General features: G+C 28.2%; 1 protein-coding gene across 2 annotated transcripts in view; it reads right to left on the reverse strand.

Moving 5' to 3' along the window:
* LOC107457174 (atrial natriuretic peptide-converting enzyme) overlaps positions 1–12,459 on the reverse strand; it is a 127,018-nt gene extending 114,559 nt beyond the window's left edge. Inside the window, exon 1 of one of the 2 annotated variants that reach the window (XM_043040207.3) lies at positions 12,084–12,459. The gene's annotated coding sequence lies outside the window, so the exon portion shown is untranslated. The remainder of the gene's footprint in view (positions 1–12,083) is intronic. The other variant, XM_071182434.2, reaches the window with a different exon arrangement.
* Between the last annotated feature and the right edge of the window lie 2,991 nt (positions 12,460–15,450).

Genomic DNA, 15,450 nt, shown 5'->3' on the forward strand with positions numbered 1-15,450 from the left:
TTTACACAATTACGATTTTAACATTTTCCATTGCAATATTTGTTTCATTTCCAGAAGCACAATGCACCATGTAATAAGCCTTAAAATAGCAGTTGTTAATTAGTTGATAAAGACATTCTGTACTAACATGAGTAGACTTTGTATATGCTTTTACTTTTGCAATTGTACACGTGTATATTTTACACAGAGAAAAAAGTATGGTCAAAACTACTAGAATATGGTAAAATTTAAAGTATTTCTGCCTCAATGGACGCATCAAAAAGGCACGGTTAACTTTGCCGTGGCATTTTATAATGATTTTTGTAAAGTTAAAAATAAAATATAATTTTGTAATATGCCAAAAAAATTGGTAAATGCTGTAAAATTTGGTAATTTCATCATTATACTTTGGTATATCTATTTAAAAGCCCTATATTCGATAAAATTTACTTTTCTCTTTCGTTTTTCACTAAATGTGTGGTAATAAGAACTATAATTTTGAAAACCAGAATTTACGGCTAATCGTTGCCATATGAACTGAAAAATTATCTAATGTATGATTTGAATATCGCATATTTTTGTTTTATTTTATCGAACTGTGTTTTTTAATTAATCAATTTATTTTTTCCTAAGAAATGTCATTACCATATTGTACGGAGATTTTCCCAAAATGTTTCAATTATTAAAAAGTTAAGAAACGAAAAAAAGACACTTTAAAAAATTAATAAAAGATATTAACAAGGGTGAAAAACTAGGAGAACAAGTAAAACTTCATCCAACTTACTTTCCTGATAAATTAACATTCGTGCTACAGATCCAAAAATTATTCGTGCTACAGATTCGAATTAACATTCATGAATTAATCGAATTAACATCCGAATTAACATTCGTGTTACAGATCCAAAAATTAAAATTCGTGATAGGATCTAACAACTCTGATACAGATATTTAGATTTATTATTTATTTTTTGCATTTTTCTCTCTTTGTTTTAAAAAAAGTAAAAGTTCTGTATTATTTCAAACGTTTTTCAAAAATATATTTTAAAAAATGAGGCAGATGTTGGTTTTTTAACTTGTAGTGTTAAAACAGATAAGAAACTAGAAATGCCTATAATAATTTTGGCATAAATTACTTGATTATTGGGTTTAAAACAAAAGGCAAGTATACATCGAGATGTAGAGGAAAGGTCAGTTTATGCAATTAATAACATTGAAAACAAAACAAATAATTTATCGACAAACTTGCTAATACCACAACTTCACAGGGTTAGGCGTTCATTTTACAAACCTCTGCATCTTATAAATTAATGAGTTTAACGTTCGAATACCTCTTTGATTGTTCCTAATTACCTCTTCTAGGAGGCAACTTTCCAAAACTTTTCTGCACTTAATGAGTTGTCCTGAATGATGTATTTCATTAGCGCTTAATGAATTGATGAACTGGGAGTTTAATAATTTCGCCAGAACACCTAAATGCCTCCATGAATACTTTACGTCAAAATATTATAATCATGTTTTGTCACCATTGGTTTGAAATAATGCAATTTGCTTAAATACATTTAGTCAATACTTGATGAGGTATCTTTGCCAATGCCTAATATTTTTTTTGGAAAGATTAATATGTTTATTTTTGACTTATGACTAAAGCTACAGAAATTATTGTACACCGTAAAAAAAATATTTGTTAGTTTTACAGAAGAAAAACTCGTATTTTTACTGAAAAAACTGTTAAAAGATAAATACAGATTTTTCTGTTTTTAATCATTACCAACACAATATTTTTTGCAGATTTTCTCCACATATTTGCCAGTATAAAGCTGCTTTTCACAGAACAGTTTTTCTCTATGTTTCACCCGATTGAAGAATTTCTGTTAAAAGGAACTTAATGATTCTGGAACTTCCCTTCAGAAAATTTCTATTTTCTGCAAATGCGGAAATTTGCTATTAAACTGCATTGAAATCTGTCAAAAGAGATAAATTTTTGTTCACAAATAAAATCTGTAACTATTGATACACATTGTATCTTCTGGGGTCAGATTTTTTAGCTTTGAATACGAAAAACTTCAATCAATATATCAACATATAGGCATCAATAAAAACTTTGGTACAAATAATTTGATGCACTGAAACCGATGCTTTTCGGCTTGAATAGAAGAAGGCAGAAAAGTCCCGGGTTCAAATCTTGCTTTGGAACGTCTGAATTTAACGATGGAAAAAATTTAAAAATTCTACGATGATTCTTACAAACGTAATGGTTTTCGGTATTTCGAAATTCGCGAAAAATCAGCCGAAAAAGGGAGTAATTAAAAAAGAATCAAAATCTTAGAAATCTGATTCAGAGCTACTTTTATGACAAATTTCACTGCTATGCGGAGACCTATGGAAAATATCTGATCCGTAGGGGTATTTTCTATAATGTTTAGCTATCGGAAATTTCTGCCAATGTGAATTATCCGCAGCATATGGATAATCTCAGGCAATTTTGCTGCCAAAAATTTTCTGTAATATAACAGAATATTTTTACATTGCTCTCAATTTCCCTCATAAGAATAAAATATACATTTCTCGCAACAAACATTAATGTAATGAGATATGCAACGACTCTTCTGTTTTGAATATTTTGGTTGGTCGCCTCCAATAGTTTAAAGCTTTTCCTCAGTTCTGCTTTCAGTCCATCATTTAACCGTAACAAAGGAACTAAATATTTTAAGCTTTTGGAAACTTTTAAATACCTCCAAAATATGTTACATAAAAAACACACCTCTTTTCTGAATTACTCTACATATGCATTTTAAAAACTAAGGAAGTTGAATAAAGCGTTAGTGCAATATTATTATTTAAACATATTTATGAAGCGTGATTTATTTTTATAAAATGTGCAGTTTCAATATTTTTTAAATAAAATTTCACCAAAGTTTAAATTTTAATATTTATTCTCACAAATGTTGAGTAAACGCTGATTAAGTGAATTGCGAATTTATAAGAAATAATATTTCAAATATTTTATTTATCTTTATAAATACAAAATGATAAAAACAAAATGTTGATTAGATCACGATCATTTTTATAAATATAACATGATAAAAACAAAATGTAATTATGATTACATTGTATTGTTTATTTTACTATGTTACATTAAATTGAAGATCTAGATTTATTTCTAAATGTATTGCTAGAAGAATTTGAACTGTCCACAAATCTGAAATGAATTCTTCATCTTTAAAGCATAAAGTAATTAATCCAATTATATGTTACTGAATTTTCAAGTAGTTCATTAAGTTTAATTAATTAAAATACGATACAACCAAGAGGCTTTTACGTCGAGAAACATAATCCACCAGATTATTTAATTAAGTGAGTTTCAGATTCGTTAAGTGTACATACATTATAAATGTAACAATGAAAGATATTTTTGTTTTAGATACCAAGCAAGTGAAAAGGTTAACATAGTAATGTGAGTAAATAAGAAGTGTAATTTCAATGCAACATAAGTTTAAAACATATTTCTTAAAAAATAATTATATAAATACGCTCGGGTGCAGTGCGTAAAGATAAAAATAAAAAAATTACGGAAAACTAATTACTTTTTGTTTAATGATTGCATTTTCGTGTAATGCTAAAATACAACCTTTATGATTCAAATGACTAATTGTTTCGGCAGACAAAATGTAACAATGAAATATATTTTTGTTTTAGATACCAAGCAAGTGAAAATTTTAACATAGTAATGTGAGTAAATAAAAAGTATAATTCCAATGCAATATACAGGGTGATTCTAAAAAGATGGGCAAAATTTTAGGAAGTAATAGTACACACCCAAGCAAACAATTTTTATCAAAGAATGCATGGTCGAAAACAAAACGCAAAGATGCTGGCGCATTTAGAAAGTTGTTTCATGCAAACGTGAAAGCTCCATTCCTGTTGCGAGTTATTATTTTCATGTTATGGGAAGAAGAAGAGCTCGTATACCAAATTTTCGTCACGATTCATACATAAAAGCTGCTGATTCGAGAGTGCATTGTCAATCGCGGCAGTAACGCATCTGAAGATGTTGCCCTTCTCTAATAGGGAAAAAGCCGATATGCATTTTGTTCCAATCGAACGCAGCACCATCTCATTACGTACGAGAAGTGCGAAACTATCTGGACATAACCTTTCCAAACCAATGGATTGGGCTAGGTGGTCCTATAGCTTGGCCATCGTGCTCGCCAGATCTTTCATGCATCGATTCCTTTTTATAGGGACAGCTGAAGGCTCTTATGTATGAAACTCACATTGAATCTGCAGAGGAACTTGTCGCCAAGCTTTCGGCCGCTGCAGGGGAAGTTCGCGATATGACTGGTGTGTTTCAGAATGATCGCCAATCTTTTCTTTGTCGTTGTACTGCGTGCATAGTCACTGCTGGCCATTGTTTTGAACACTTATTGTAATCACAAGCCATTAAATTTGCTTTTATAGCTTAATTTCATCGTTCTTTGTGTGTTTTTGCCTCATATACGAATGTAACTCTTTACGCCCTCTAACGGTTTTTTGTTTTGTTTCGGACCATGCATTCTTTGATAAATATTGTTTTCTTGGGTGTGTACTATCACTTTCTAAAATTTTGCCCATCTTTTTAGAATCGCGCTGTATAAGTTTAAAACATATCCCTTAAAAAATACTAATATAAATACAATAGTGTGCAGTACATAAAAATAATAATGAAAAAATCACGGAAGACTAAATACTTTTTGTTTAATGATTGGATTTTCGTGATTCAAATGACTAATTGTTTCGGCAGACAAAATGTAACAATGAAATATATTTTTGTTTTAGATACCAAGCAAGTGAAAATTTTAACATAGTAATGTGGGTAAATAAAAAGTATAATTCCAATGCAATATATAAGTTTAAAACATATCCCTTAAAAAATAATAATATAAATACAGTAGTGTGCAGTGCGTAAAAATAATAATGAAAAAATCTCGGAAAACTAATAACTTTTTGTTTAATGATTGGATTTTGGCGTAATACTAAAATACATCCTTTATGATTCAAATGACTAATTGTTTCGGCAGACAAAATGTAACAATGAAATATATTTTTGTTTTAGATACCAAGCAAGTGAAAATTTTAACATAGTAATGTGAGTAAATAAAAAGTATAATTCCAATGCAATATACAGGGTGATTCTAAAAAGATGGGCAAAATTTTAGGAAGTAATAGTACACACCCAAGCAAACAATTTTTATCAAAGAATGCATGGTCGAAAACAAAACGCAAAGATGCTGGCGCATTTAGAAAGTTGTTTCATGCAAACGTGAAAGCTCCATTCCTGTTGCGAGTTATTATTTTCATGTTATGGGAAGAAGAAGAGCTCGTATACCAAATTTTCGTCACGATTCATACATAAAAGCTGCTGATTCGAGAGTGCATTGTCAATCGCGGCAGTAACGCATCTGAAGATGTTGCCCTTCTCTAATAGGGAAAAAGCCGATATGCATTTTGTTCCAACCGAACGCAGCACCATCTCATTACGTACGAGAAGTGCGAAACTATCTGGACATAACCTTTCCAAACCAATGGATTGGGCTAGGTGGTCCTATAGCTTGGCCATCGTGCTCGCCAGATCTTTCATGCATCGATTCCTTTTTATAGGGACAGCTGAAGGCTCTTATGTATGAAACTCACATTGAATCTGCAGAGGAACTTGTCGCCAAGCTTTCGGCCGCTGCAGGGGAAGTTCGCGATATGACTGGTGTGTTTCAGAATGATCGCCAATCTTTTCTTTGTCGTTGTACTGCGTGCATAGTCACTGCTGGCCATTGTTTTGAACACTTATTGTAATCACAAGCCATTAAATTTGCTTTTATAGCTTAATTTCATCGTTCTTTGTGTGTTTTTGCCTCATATACGAATGTAACTCTTTACGCCCTCTAACGGTTTTTTGTTTTGTTTCGGACCATGCATTCTTTGATAAATATTGTTTTCTTGGGTGTGTACTATCACTTTCTAAAATTTTGCCCATCTTTTTAGAATCGCGCTGTATAAGTTTAAAACATATCCCTTAAAAAATACTAATATAAATACAATAGTGTGCAGTACATAAAAATAATAATGAAAAAATCACGGAAGACTAAATACTTTTTGTTTAATGATTGGATTTTCGTGATTCAAATGACTAATTGTTTCGGCAGACAAAATGTAACAATGAAATATATTTTTGTTTTAGATACCAAGCAAGTGAAAATTTTAACATAGTAATGTGGGTAAATAAAAAGTATAATTCCAATGCAATATATAAGTTTAAAACATATCCCTTAAAAATAATAATATAAATACAGTAGTGTGCAGTGCGTAAAAATAATAATGAAAAAATCTCGGAAAACTAATAACTTTTTGTTTAATGATTGGATTTTGGCGTAATACTAAAATACATCCTTTATGATTCAAATGACTAATTGTTTCGGCAGACAAAATGTAACAATGAAATATATTTTTGTTTTAGATACCAAGCAAGTGAAAATTTTAACATAGTAATGTGAGTAAATAAAAAGTATAATTCCAATGCAATACATAAGTTTAAAACATATCCCTTAAAAAAATAATAATATAAATACAGTAGTGTGCAGTGCGTAAAAATAATAATGAAAAAATCTCGGAAAACTAATTACTTTTTGTTTAATGATTGGATTTTCGTGTAATACTAAAATACAACCTTTATGATTCAAATGACTAATTGTTTCGGAAGACTAAATGTAACAATGAAATATATTTTTGTTTTAGATACCAAGCAAGTGAAAATGTTAACATAGTAATGTGAGTAAATAAAAAGTATAATTCCAATGCAATATATAAGTTGAAAACATATCCCTTAGAAAAATAATAATATAAATACAGTAGTGTGCAGTGCGTAAAAATAATAATAAAAAATGACGGAAAACTAATTACTTTTTGTTTAATGATTGGATTTCCGTGTAATACTAAAATACAATCTTTATGATGCAAGTGATTAAATGTTTCGGCAGACAATTCTTTACACAATAAGACGGAAAAACGTACTTTCTTTTAATAAACTTATCCTTTTTTGACAGATTTGGATTCTTGATCTTCAAAATAAGGTTTAGTCAAAATCTGGAAAATATGTTTCCAATTGCAGAAGCAGAAGATCAGTCAAAAGTTTGGATCCTTTCATGAAAATTTCACTGTCAAATTAGCTAGCATGAAACTATAAAAGTGTTCAAATATGATGCGAATTTATAAAGTTGAGCAATAATTAACTTACGACTTAAATTTCCATCTATTCTTTCATAAAGTCTCTCAATCGGGTACTTGAAATTCAAGGAGAAGAAGATCACATATACCAACACATGTGGTCTATGACGCCAGCGCCAGTTGATCGTTTATAAGCAAAATGTCATATTAAAGTTGAGCTACGTTTCTCCACATAAGTTAGAATGCTAATTAACGCGAAGTTAATTAAATTCAGTGCTGTATCGCAAAGTCAAATTTGCTAAAATATAATTCTTTCTTGTCTACGTCTTTTACTTACCTTAGACTTTTTGTTTGTTTACATATTTTATTATAAACGTGACATATTTTTGTTTTGTGTACCTGGCAACTTCGCTGCATATTTAGTTTTTTTTAATGCTCTACATGACTTTGTGCTTGTCTTCGTGTTAGGTAAGAAATATATAGGGAAAGTATTGGATATTTGTGAAAGAATATAGAATGCGTCACTTAATAGAATTGATGCTGCACAGGCTTGGTTTGGTCGAAATAGAATTGAAAGAACAGTTGCTATCATAAACAAATATACCATGTCTCAACAACCAATCGGAATCGAGATACTCACACTACGCCACTTGCAGGCATCCCATTAAAATAAAACAAGTTATATATATATATATATATATATATATATATATATATATATATATATATATATATATATATATATATATATATATATATATATATATATATATATATATATATATATATATAGGGGAGGGTAGCCTAAAGCGGGTAAGCATTCGTATCCAGCCGCATGGAGTGCAAGCGCCGATATCTAAGTATGCCGTGATTACCCGAATACTTACGAGTTTCAATCAGTCTCAGCGGAGCAGAAGTAAAGCGACGTGGCGTAACCAATCACAAAATAAAAAATTTTTTAAGTTTATTAAAAAGACTCTAGGTATGCAACTTGTGGCTACTCGAAAGCCGGCTTATTTTTTTTAATTGTCAATATTATTATATTATTCTAACGCTATTCACCTATAAACTACGATGTAAGTTTTTTTTTAAATTTTTTTTTTATTTAAGGTTATAATTATTTTAGTAAAAAATATGCTTTTGGGCAAAGCGGGAAGGCAAAACGGGTAGATAGCCGCTTTGTCCCGATACATTTTTATACTAACTTTTCTGTATTTTTGTAATGATGCATTTTGGATTGAACGTGGAGATTGTAAAGACTGGGCTCATGAAGCTTGCACAACTTATTCAGGAAGAGGGTCTTATTTTTGCGAACTTTGTCAAGAATAACAAATTATAATTTGAGACTGACAAAATGAGTCTAAAATTGTTATTTAAATGTTATCTTTAACGTTTATTATACGTGTGATTAAGGTCTCATTATTAATGCTTAAGAAAATTAATATGCGCTTGTATTTGCAAAATCTATGGTGCTTACCCGCTTTGCCCAAACGGCTTACCAGCTTCAGGCCCCCTTGTAGGGCAAAGCGATTTTTTTCAGTGTTTTTTATTTTTGATAATAAATAATCATAAAATTTAAAATAACGCAATAATCATTTTTTATTTTAAAGTTCAAGATCTCTCTTAAGAAATAAAATCAAAAACGCTGCGATAAAAGCCCAAAAACTACAACTTCGGAGTGTTTATTGTTAACCTACCCACTTTAGGCCACCCTCCCCTATATATATATATATATATATATATATATATATATATATATATATATATATATATGTATATATATATATATATATATATATATATATATATATATATATATATATATATATATATATATATATATATATATATATATATATATATATGTATATATATATATATATATATATATATATATATATATATATATATATATATATATATATATATATATATATATATATATATATATATATATATATATATATATATATATATATATATATATATATATATATATATATATATATATATATATATATATATATATATATATATATATATATATATATATATATATATATATATATACACTATTAAAAATTCTTATTACGCATAACAATGTTTTTGTAACAATTACGTAATTAAATATATTTTAAATTTCAGATTGAGTAGAATAACTTTCATAATGCTGGTTTGAGAAGCATTACCCAAATTATTTTATGACTAGACGGATAAATTGATTCTGGTAAAATTATCAAGCTGTGTGGTAATGACATTTTTGGTAATAAAAACCAAAATATACGATATTTGAACTTATCATTTGGTAATTCTTCTGCTCACGATTCACTTGAAATTCAGGCTCTCGAAATTTTAGTTCTTGTTACCCCACATTGAGTAGAACATACAAAACTGAACCGAATAAATAGTTTTTATGCCAAGTTTTAAGATATTATGATAAAATTACCAAATTAAATCACATTTGCCAAATGTTACCACTAATTATAAAACCACATTCTTCTGGTGAATTTACCAAAATCATTACCAAAGCGCTTCGATTAAATCTACCGAGCTTGTTCTATAGAGTTAGGAACAAGATGAAGTTTACCATATGTTGGTAGTTTTGACCATAGTTTTTCTCAGTTTACGGATAACAACGCTTTTTAACTATATTCAATAAAATAGATTTTAATTTTCAGATAAAGTAGAATAGCTTTACTGATTAATACTTTATGAACTTGTTTGAAACACACTGAAAAAAAGTATTGTGAAGCTGCAAAAGTAAAAAAAAGTATTGTTTGTCTGGCTCCCTTTTAATAGTTTCTGCAACACAAATGAACTACACCGTCAGAAAAATTGATGCAACGTTAAATCATAAAGTGATGTAAATATGTTACAATCTTAATAAGATGTTAAATTAAATCGCGTTGAAGTTGAACAATAATGCTATGTAATCGAATTTAAGAAACATCAATTTTTCTCAATAATATGGTTCATTTTAGCACCTTATTAAGGTTGCAGATAATTCACCATACTCTAAAACAGTATAATTAAGATAGATTTAAGAATTTTTAGTGTTAATGATTATTAACAAAATTTCATTGGAGTGCTGTTTTTCTTTACGGTGTGCAATATTGTGTGTAATACTTAACACTGAAATTTTGCGTCACTTATAAATTGCGTCACTTATAAATATTTAATTATTAATAATTTATGTATCGAAAAATCAGTGAAAATGCACATGTCTTCTAAACTTACCGAACTCTCACCGAGAAAAACAGTATGGTCCACATTACCAGAAAATGGTAAAATTTAGAGTGTTTCTGGCTCTATGGGAGTATCAAAAGGCTTAGTAAAGCATTGGTAATGATTTTGGTGAAAACAACAATAAAATATGGTTTTATAATACGCGATAAAAATTTGGTAAATAAGGTAAAATTTGATAATTTTATCATAATACCTTACAACTTGGCATAAAAACCATTTATACAATTAAATTCCCTTTTCGATTTCTTGTTTTTTGCTAAATGTGTGGTAATAAAAACTAGAGTTTTCGGTAAACAGTTGTGATCTGATCGGAAGAAACTACCAAATGAATGGTTTTAATACCGAGGATATTGATTCTATTAATATTTACTGAATTTTTTTTCTCCAGAAATGTCATTACCCATACAGTGCGATAAATTTATTAGAATTTTTTTCTTCGTTTTCCCATAAACGCTTATAATTAAACCATTTTATTAGATGTTATAAAAAATGACTGTCGAAGGTTGTTTTTTGCTGATTGTCGATAGAAATGAGGATGTTGTTTGAGGTTAAGATTAATCAAAGATTGGGAGGATTAATCAACGTGTTTCAGAACGTGCTGGAATTCATTAATTTTTCGTGCTTTTCCAATTACATCTATCTGAAAGGTGCTAGAAAAAACATAAATCATTTTCTCAAATTTAACGAGAGTATAAGACCCAATTTTAATATTCTCAAAAAAAAATTTTTGTTTTAAATTTTTAAGATTTTCTTAATGATTTTCTGATAATCAGATGAATCAGATAAATATAATATGAATACACCAGTTTTCCTGATCAGGAAAATTTAAGAAGTTTCAACTACCTCTATATGGAAAATTATTGAACATTTGAAAGCTTTCTAGATGATTTTTAGTCACATAATAAGGGGGCTTAGAATGTTTTAAATGCTGCAAAAATATACACTAGCAATATTAAATGAACGCTAATATTTTAATGTTTTAGAGAATATTACATACAAAAGTTAAGATTTTCATTAATATAAACTCAATTTTCACTTTATTGTTCGAAAAATTGTTTATTTATAAATATGTTTTTGCTCGTTTATCAATTGCAAATAGTTTTGTCTTGCTGTGAAAGAATCTATATATTGTTATTTATGGATAATTGCTACGTGTTGATTATAGATAATTACTATAAATTGTTATTTATAATAAGTAATTATTATTGTACATTAATTCGAATAGAAAAACGTAAGGAAATTTTAATTCATTTATACAAAATTGTACATATTAAATGCATTAAATATAATAATAATTATGTCTTAAAACAAAAGTGGTTGCACAGGAAAAAAAAAACTTACCAGACGACGAAAGCTAGAAACTATATATCATATAGTTTAATTCTTAAAATATTTCGGAAGCAACGCTATTTTAAGAATATTCATCTCAAAATTAATCACATAGTTATCTATAGTTAAAAAGTCATAGATTCAGTTCTCACTAATCGAAAACCCATCAGCTGTTGGTCAGAAAAAATAATAAAATAACCGCGAAGTAAAATAGAATAAAACAATGTAAATGTAATAAAGTAGAATATAATAAAGTGAAACAAAACACAATATAATAAAATAGAAAAAAAGCAATAAAAAATAAAATAAATGGTTAAATAGGAAAGAAAACCTACCTGGCTACGAAAGCTGGAAATGACAGATTATTCAATTATTTTTCTCGAAATATTTCGTAAGCAAAACTATTTTAAGAATATTCATCGCAAAATGAATCATATAGTTATCTACTGTTAAAAAGTCATTCATTCAGCTCTCACTAATCAAAAAACCGTCAGCTGTTGGTCGAAAAAACAATAAAAAAAACCGCGCGAAGAACAAATTTCCCTTTTTGGCGGGAAAACAAATATGTTAGAAAAACTCCTTTCTGTAGTAAGAAAATTTGAATAAGAAAGATGAGGAAGAGGAAATTTCGTGGACGAAGCCTGATGCTCTCTAAGGATGAAATCCGTTGGTATCCCTCCTATTAGGTTGGACGATAGCGCAGCAAGCGGCGGACTGAGGCAAACGATTGATTTTTGGACACCCCCCTCTTCTGTATTCGATTCACCCCTATCTTTGTGTTGTATGAGCCGGTGGCATTTTTCTACCATTTCTTCCCTTACTTTTTGACTTCTTGATCAGACTTTTTCTTTGAAAATTTTTTTTAAAAAAAGGGGTAAAATGTTTTTTTATTTTTTATGGAAACGAACGGTTCGCTTCATTTTTGAGATATGGTACATAAGACTTTTAATAAAAAAGATACGAGGATTGGAAGTATTATTTGTTGAATTTTTAGATACAAAGTTATGTTTTCAGTTTTTGTTCTTTTCAATTGATTTTTTATTGGAGAAATAATTTCCGAAAGAGCTCTGTGCTTTTCAATTCGTATGCAACAGATTGCAATAAAATGTTTCATTGGATCTTCTATCGTTTAAGTTGAAACGATATTTTTACTTCCTTACAAAAATGTTTGTTATTAAACTTCATTCTGAAAAATGTTGATTTTGAAATGAGGAGAAAGTAAATAAAATATACTGTTAACTGCTACCAACAAAAAAATTTATATTCAATGAATTTCACTTTTTTGAAACTGTGGTTAAATACTTTGAGAAAATGCATAGAACAAATTACAAAACCACAACAAATAAATGTTATAGCCTTGCTTTTTTATCATAACTTTTAAAGGATTTTTTTTAATTTTGAAGTTTTGTATAACGTCTTTCGTTTGAAATTACTAAATATGCAATTACATTTGAAATACAAAAAATGCTAAAAATGACAAAGGCTTAATCTGAGACCCATTACCCCTTTGTTAAAAATAAATTTCGGCCTCTGGTTTCTTCTTCAGAGTTCAAAATAGTTTTATTTTCGCAATTTTTTAATCTTTTTTTTTGGAAGATCGAAATTTTTTTTAACAAATACTTTTAAGTCTTTAATGATTGATTGGAGAAATAAAAATTTGGCTTTAAGGTGTCATATTTGGCAAATAGCCTCTATAAGGCCGGGGAGCCGTATTTTACACCTTATGGCATATTCAAGGTATTTCAGTTTGACCACCCTTAATGCATATTTTTTGAATGCTTATCACAAATGCCGATAAAAAAATATACTGTGGTGAATCTCATATAAATATTTAACGGAGTAAAAACTAGAGTACTCTGGAGTTAATTGACTTCCAGTGATGGCAAAAATAAAATTAAACTTTTTTCCGGATTTTTTTTTTTAATTCTCAGAGGAAGTATTAAGTTGCGAAATAGCTGACACTTCTGTTATAACTTTCTTTTTTCATTTCTTTTTCTGACTGCGATGAACTTTGTCAAATCTTATCTGAAGCATATATTCGCGTTATTATTATCTATATAATAAGTTAACACACAGATTCTCAGTATAATTAACGTGTTTTTTTCTAAAAAAAATTAACATTTAAACCTTCATGCCTTTTACTTTATTTTTACGCTATTATAATCAATATTACTGCAGTTAGAGTGATGAATTTGAGCCAATATTTGGTTATGCATCAATAATGAAGACAGTAAAAACAAAGTTTTCAAACTGAAAGGGGAAGTGCTCTTTCAGGTATAGCAATATCAGTGAAAAGGGTTGAAATAAATGAAATACCCGGATGCAAAGATGAAAAGAACTAATAAACATTGTTGTTACACAGTATTTCAACAAACTTGGCACTTACAAGGGAAACTAGGGAAGTGTGACTCGTCAATTTTGAAATAAACTAGTAGGATGTATGCCTTATGAAGAATAATTTGAGGGGGCAACATTCGTTTCGGCCCATAGAGGGTCCTATGAGAGATAAAAAATAATTAAGTATGTAGAAAAATCGGTATTTCATTACTTCAATGCAGACTATTAGTTATTGTAATTATCTCATACTCCAATTAATTTTGTGCTACCTTTCACGTACTATACAATGCATATTTATTGTCAAAATTGATTTCGAAAATTTTATATATCTGTAGTTTTTCAGAAAAAAAAATTAAAAAAATTGGCATTTTAAAAAAAAAAAATTTGGCATAAAATTTTTAAAATTTTTTTTTTCAAAAAATTTTCCAATATTAAGACTAGTAAACAATAATAAATTTCTTTTATATGAGAGTCGAAATATAATACGCATTTTCCAAAACTGATGGAATATTTTCATATTTAATGTGTATCCAAAAATGTGATTTATAAAAATTTTTTTTTTTTTTTCATATTGTTAGATCTTGCAAAAAAATCTGAAATAATTTATGTGATTGCATAAAATTAAATTGCATTTATAAAAATGTTTTCAAGTTATAAAAATGTTTTCAAATTTGTTTGGCGGGAAATTTGAACTTAAAAAATGTTTAATATTTCAATTCGATTTTTTTCATAAAAGATCAACTGTACTGTATACACAAAATTTGAAGTGATATGTCGTGGAAAATCCGTTGATATCTATGTCCTGTGAATTGTTCAATATTTTGTCAAAACATTGCTATCTTTATAATATTATTTTTATATCTGATATCCTAGCTAATTTTTGAAATATTTAACTTTAAAAGTTGGCATTAGCTAGGATATCAGGTATAAAGATAATTGTATGAATAATATTTCAAAAATAGCAATGTTTTGACAAAATATTGAACAATTCACAGGAAAAAAATTTTTAATAATATTTTAATTTTTTGGCAAAAAATTTAAATTTTTTTGAAACTTATTTTTTTTTCCATTTTTTTACCAGTTGTGCAATAAAAAAAATTAAGAAAAAAAATGTGTCTATTAAAGCGACAAATACTTACAAATTTTGTTTACATAGTACGGTTGACCTTTCAAGAAAAAAAGAAAATCATTGAAAACTGAAATATTTTTTTAAGTTCAAATTTCCCGCCAAACAAATTTGAAAACATTTTTATGCATGCAATTTAATTTTATGCAATCACATAAATTATTTCAGATTTTTTTGTAAGATCTAACAATATGAAAAAAAATTTAATGCCAATTTTTTTTATTTTTTTTTCTGAAAGA

Source organism: Parasteatoda tepidariorum, chromosome 4 (genome assembly GCF_982258835.1).
Source record: "Parasteatoda tepidariorum strain Cologne lab strain chromosome 4, Ptep-v5.0, whole genome shotgun sequence".
Taxonomy (NCBI): Eukaryota; Metazoa; Arthropoda; class Arachnida; order Araneae; family Theridiidae; genus Parasteatoda; species Parasteatoda tepidariorum.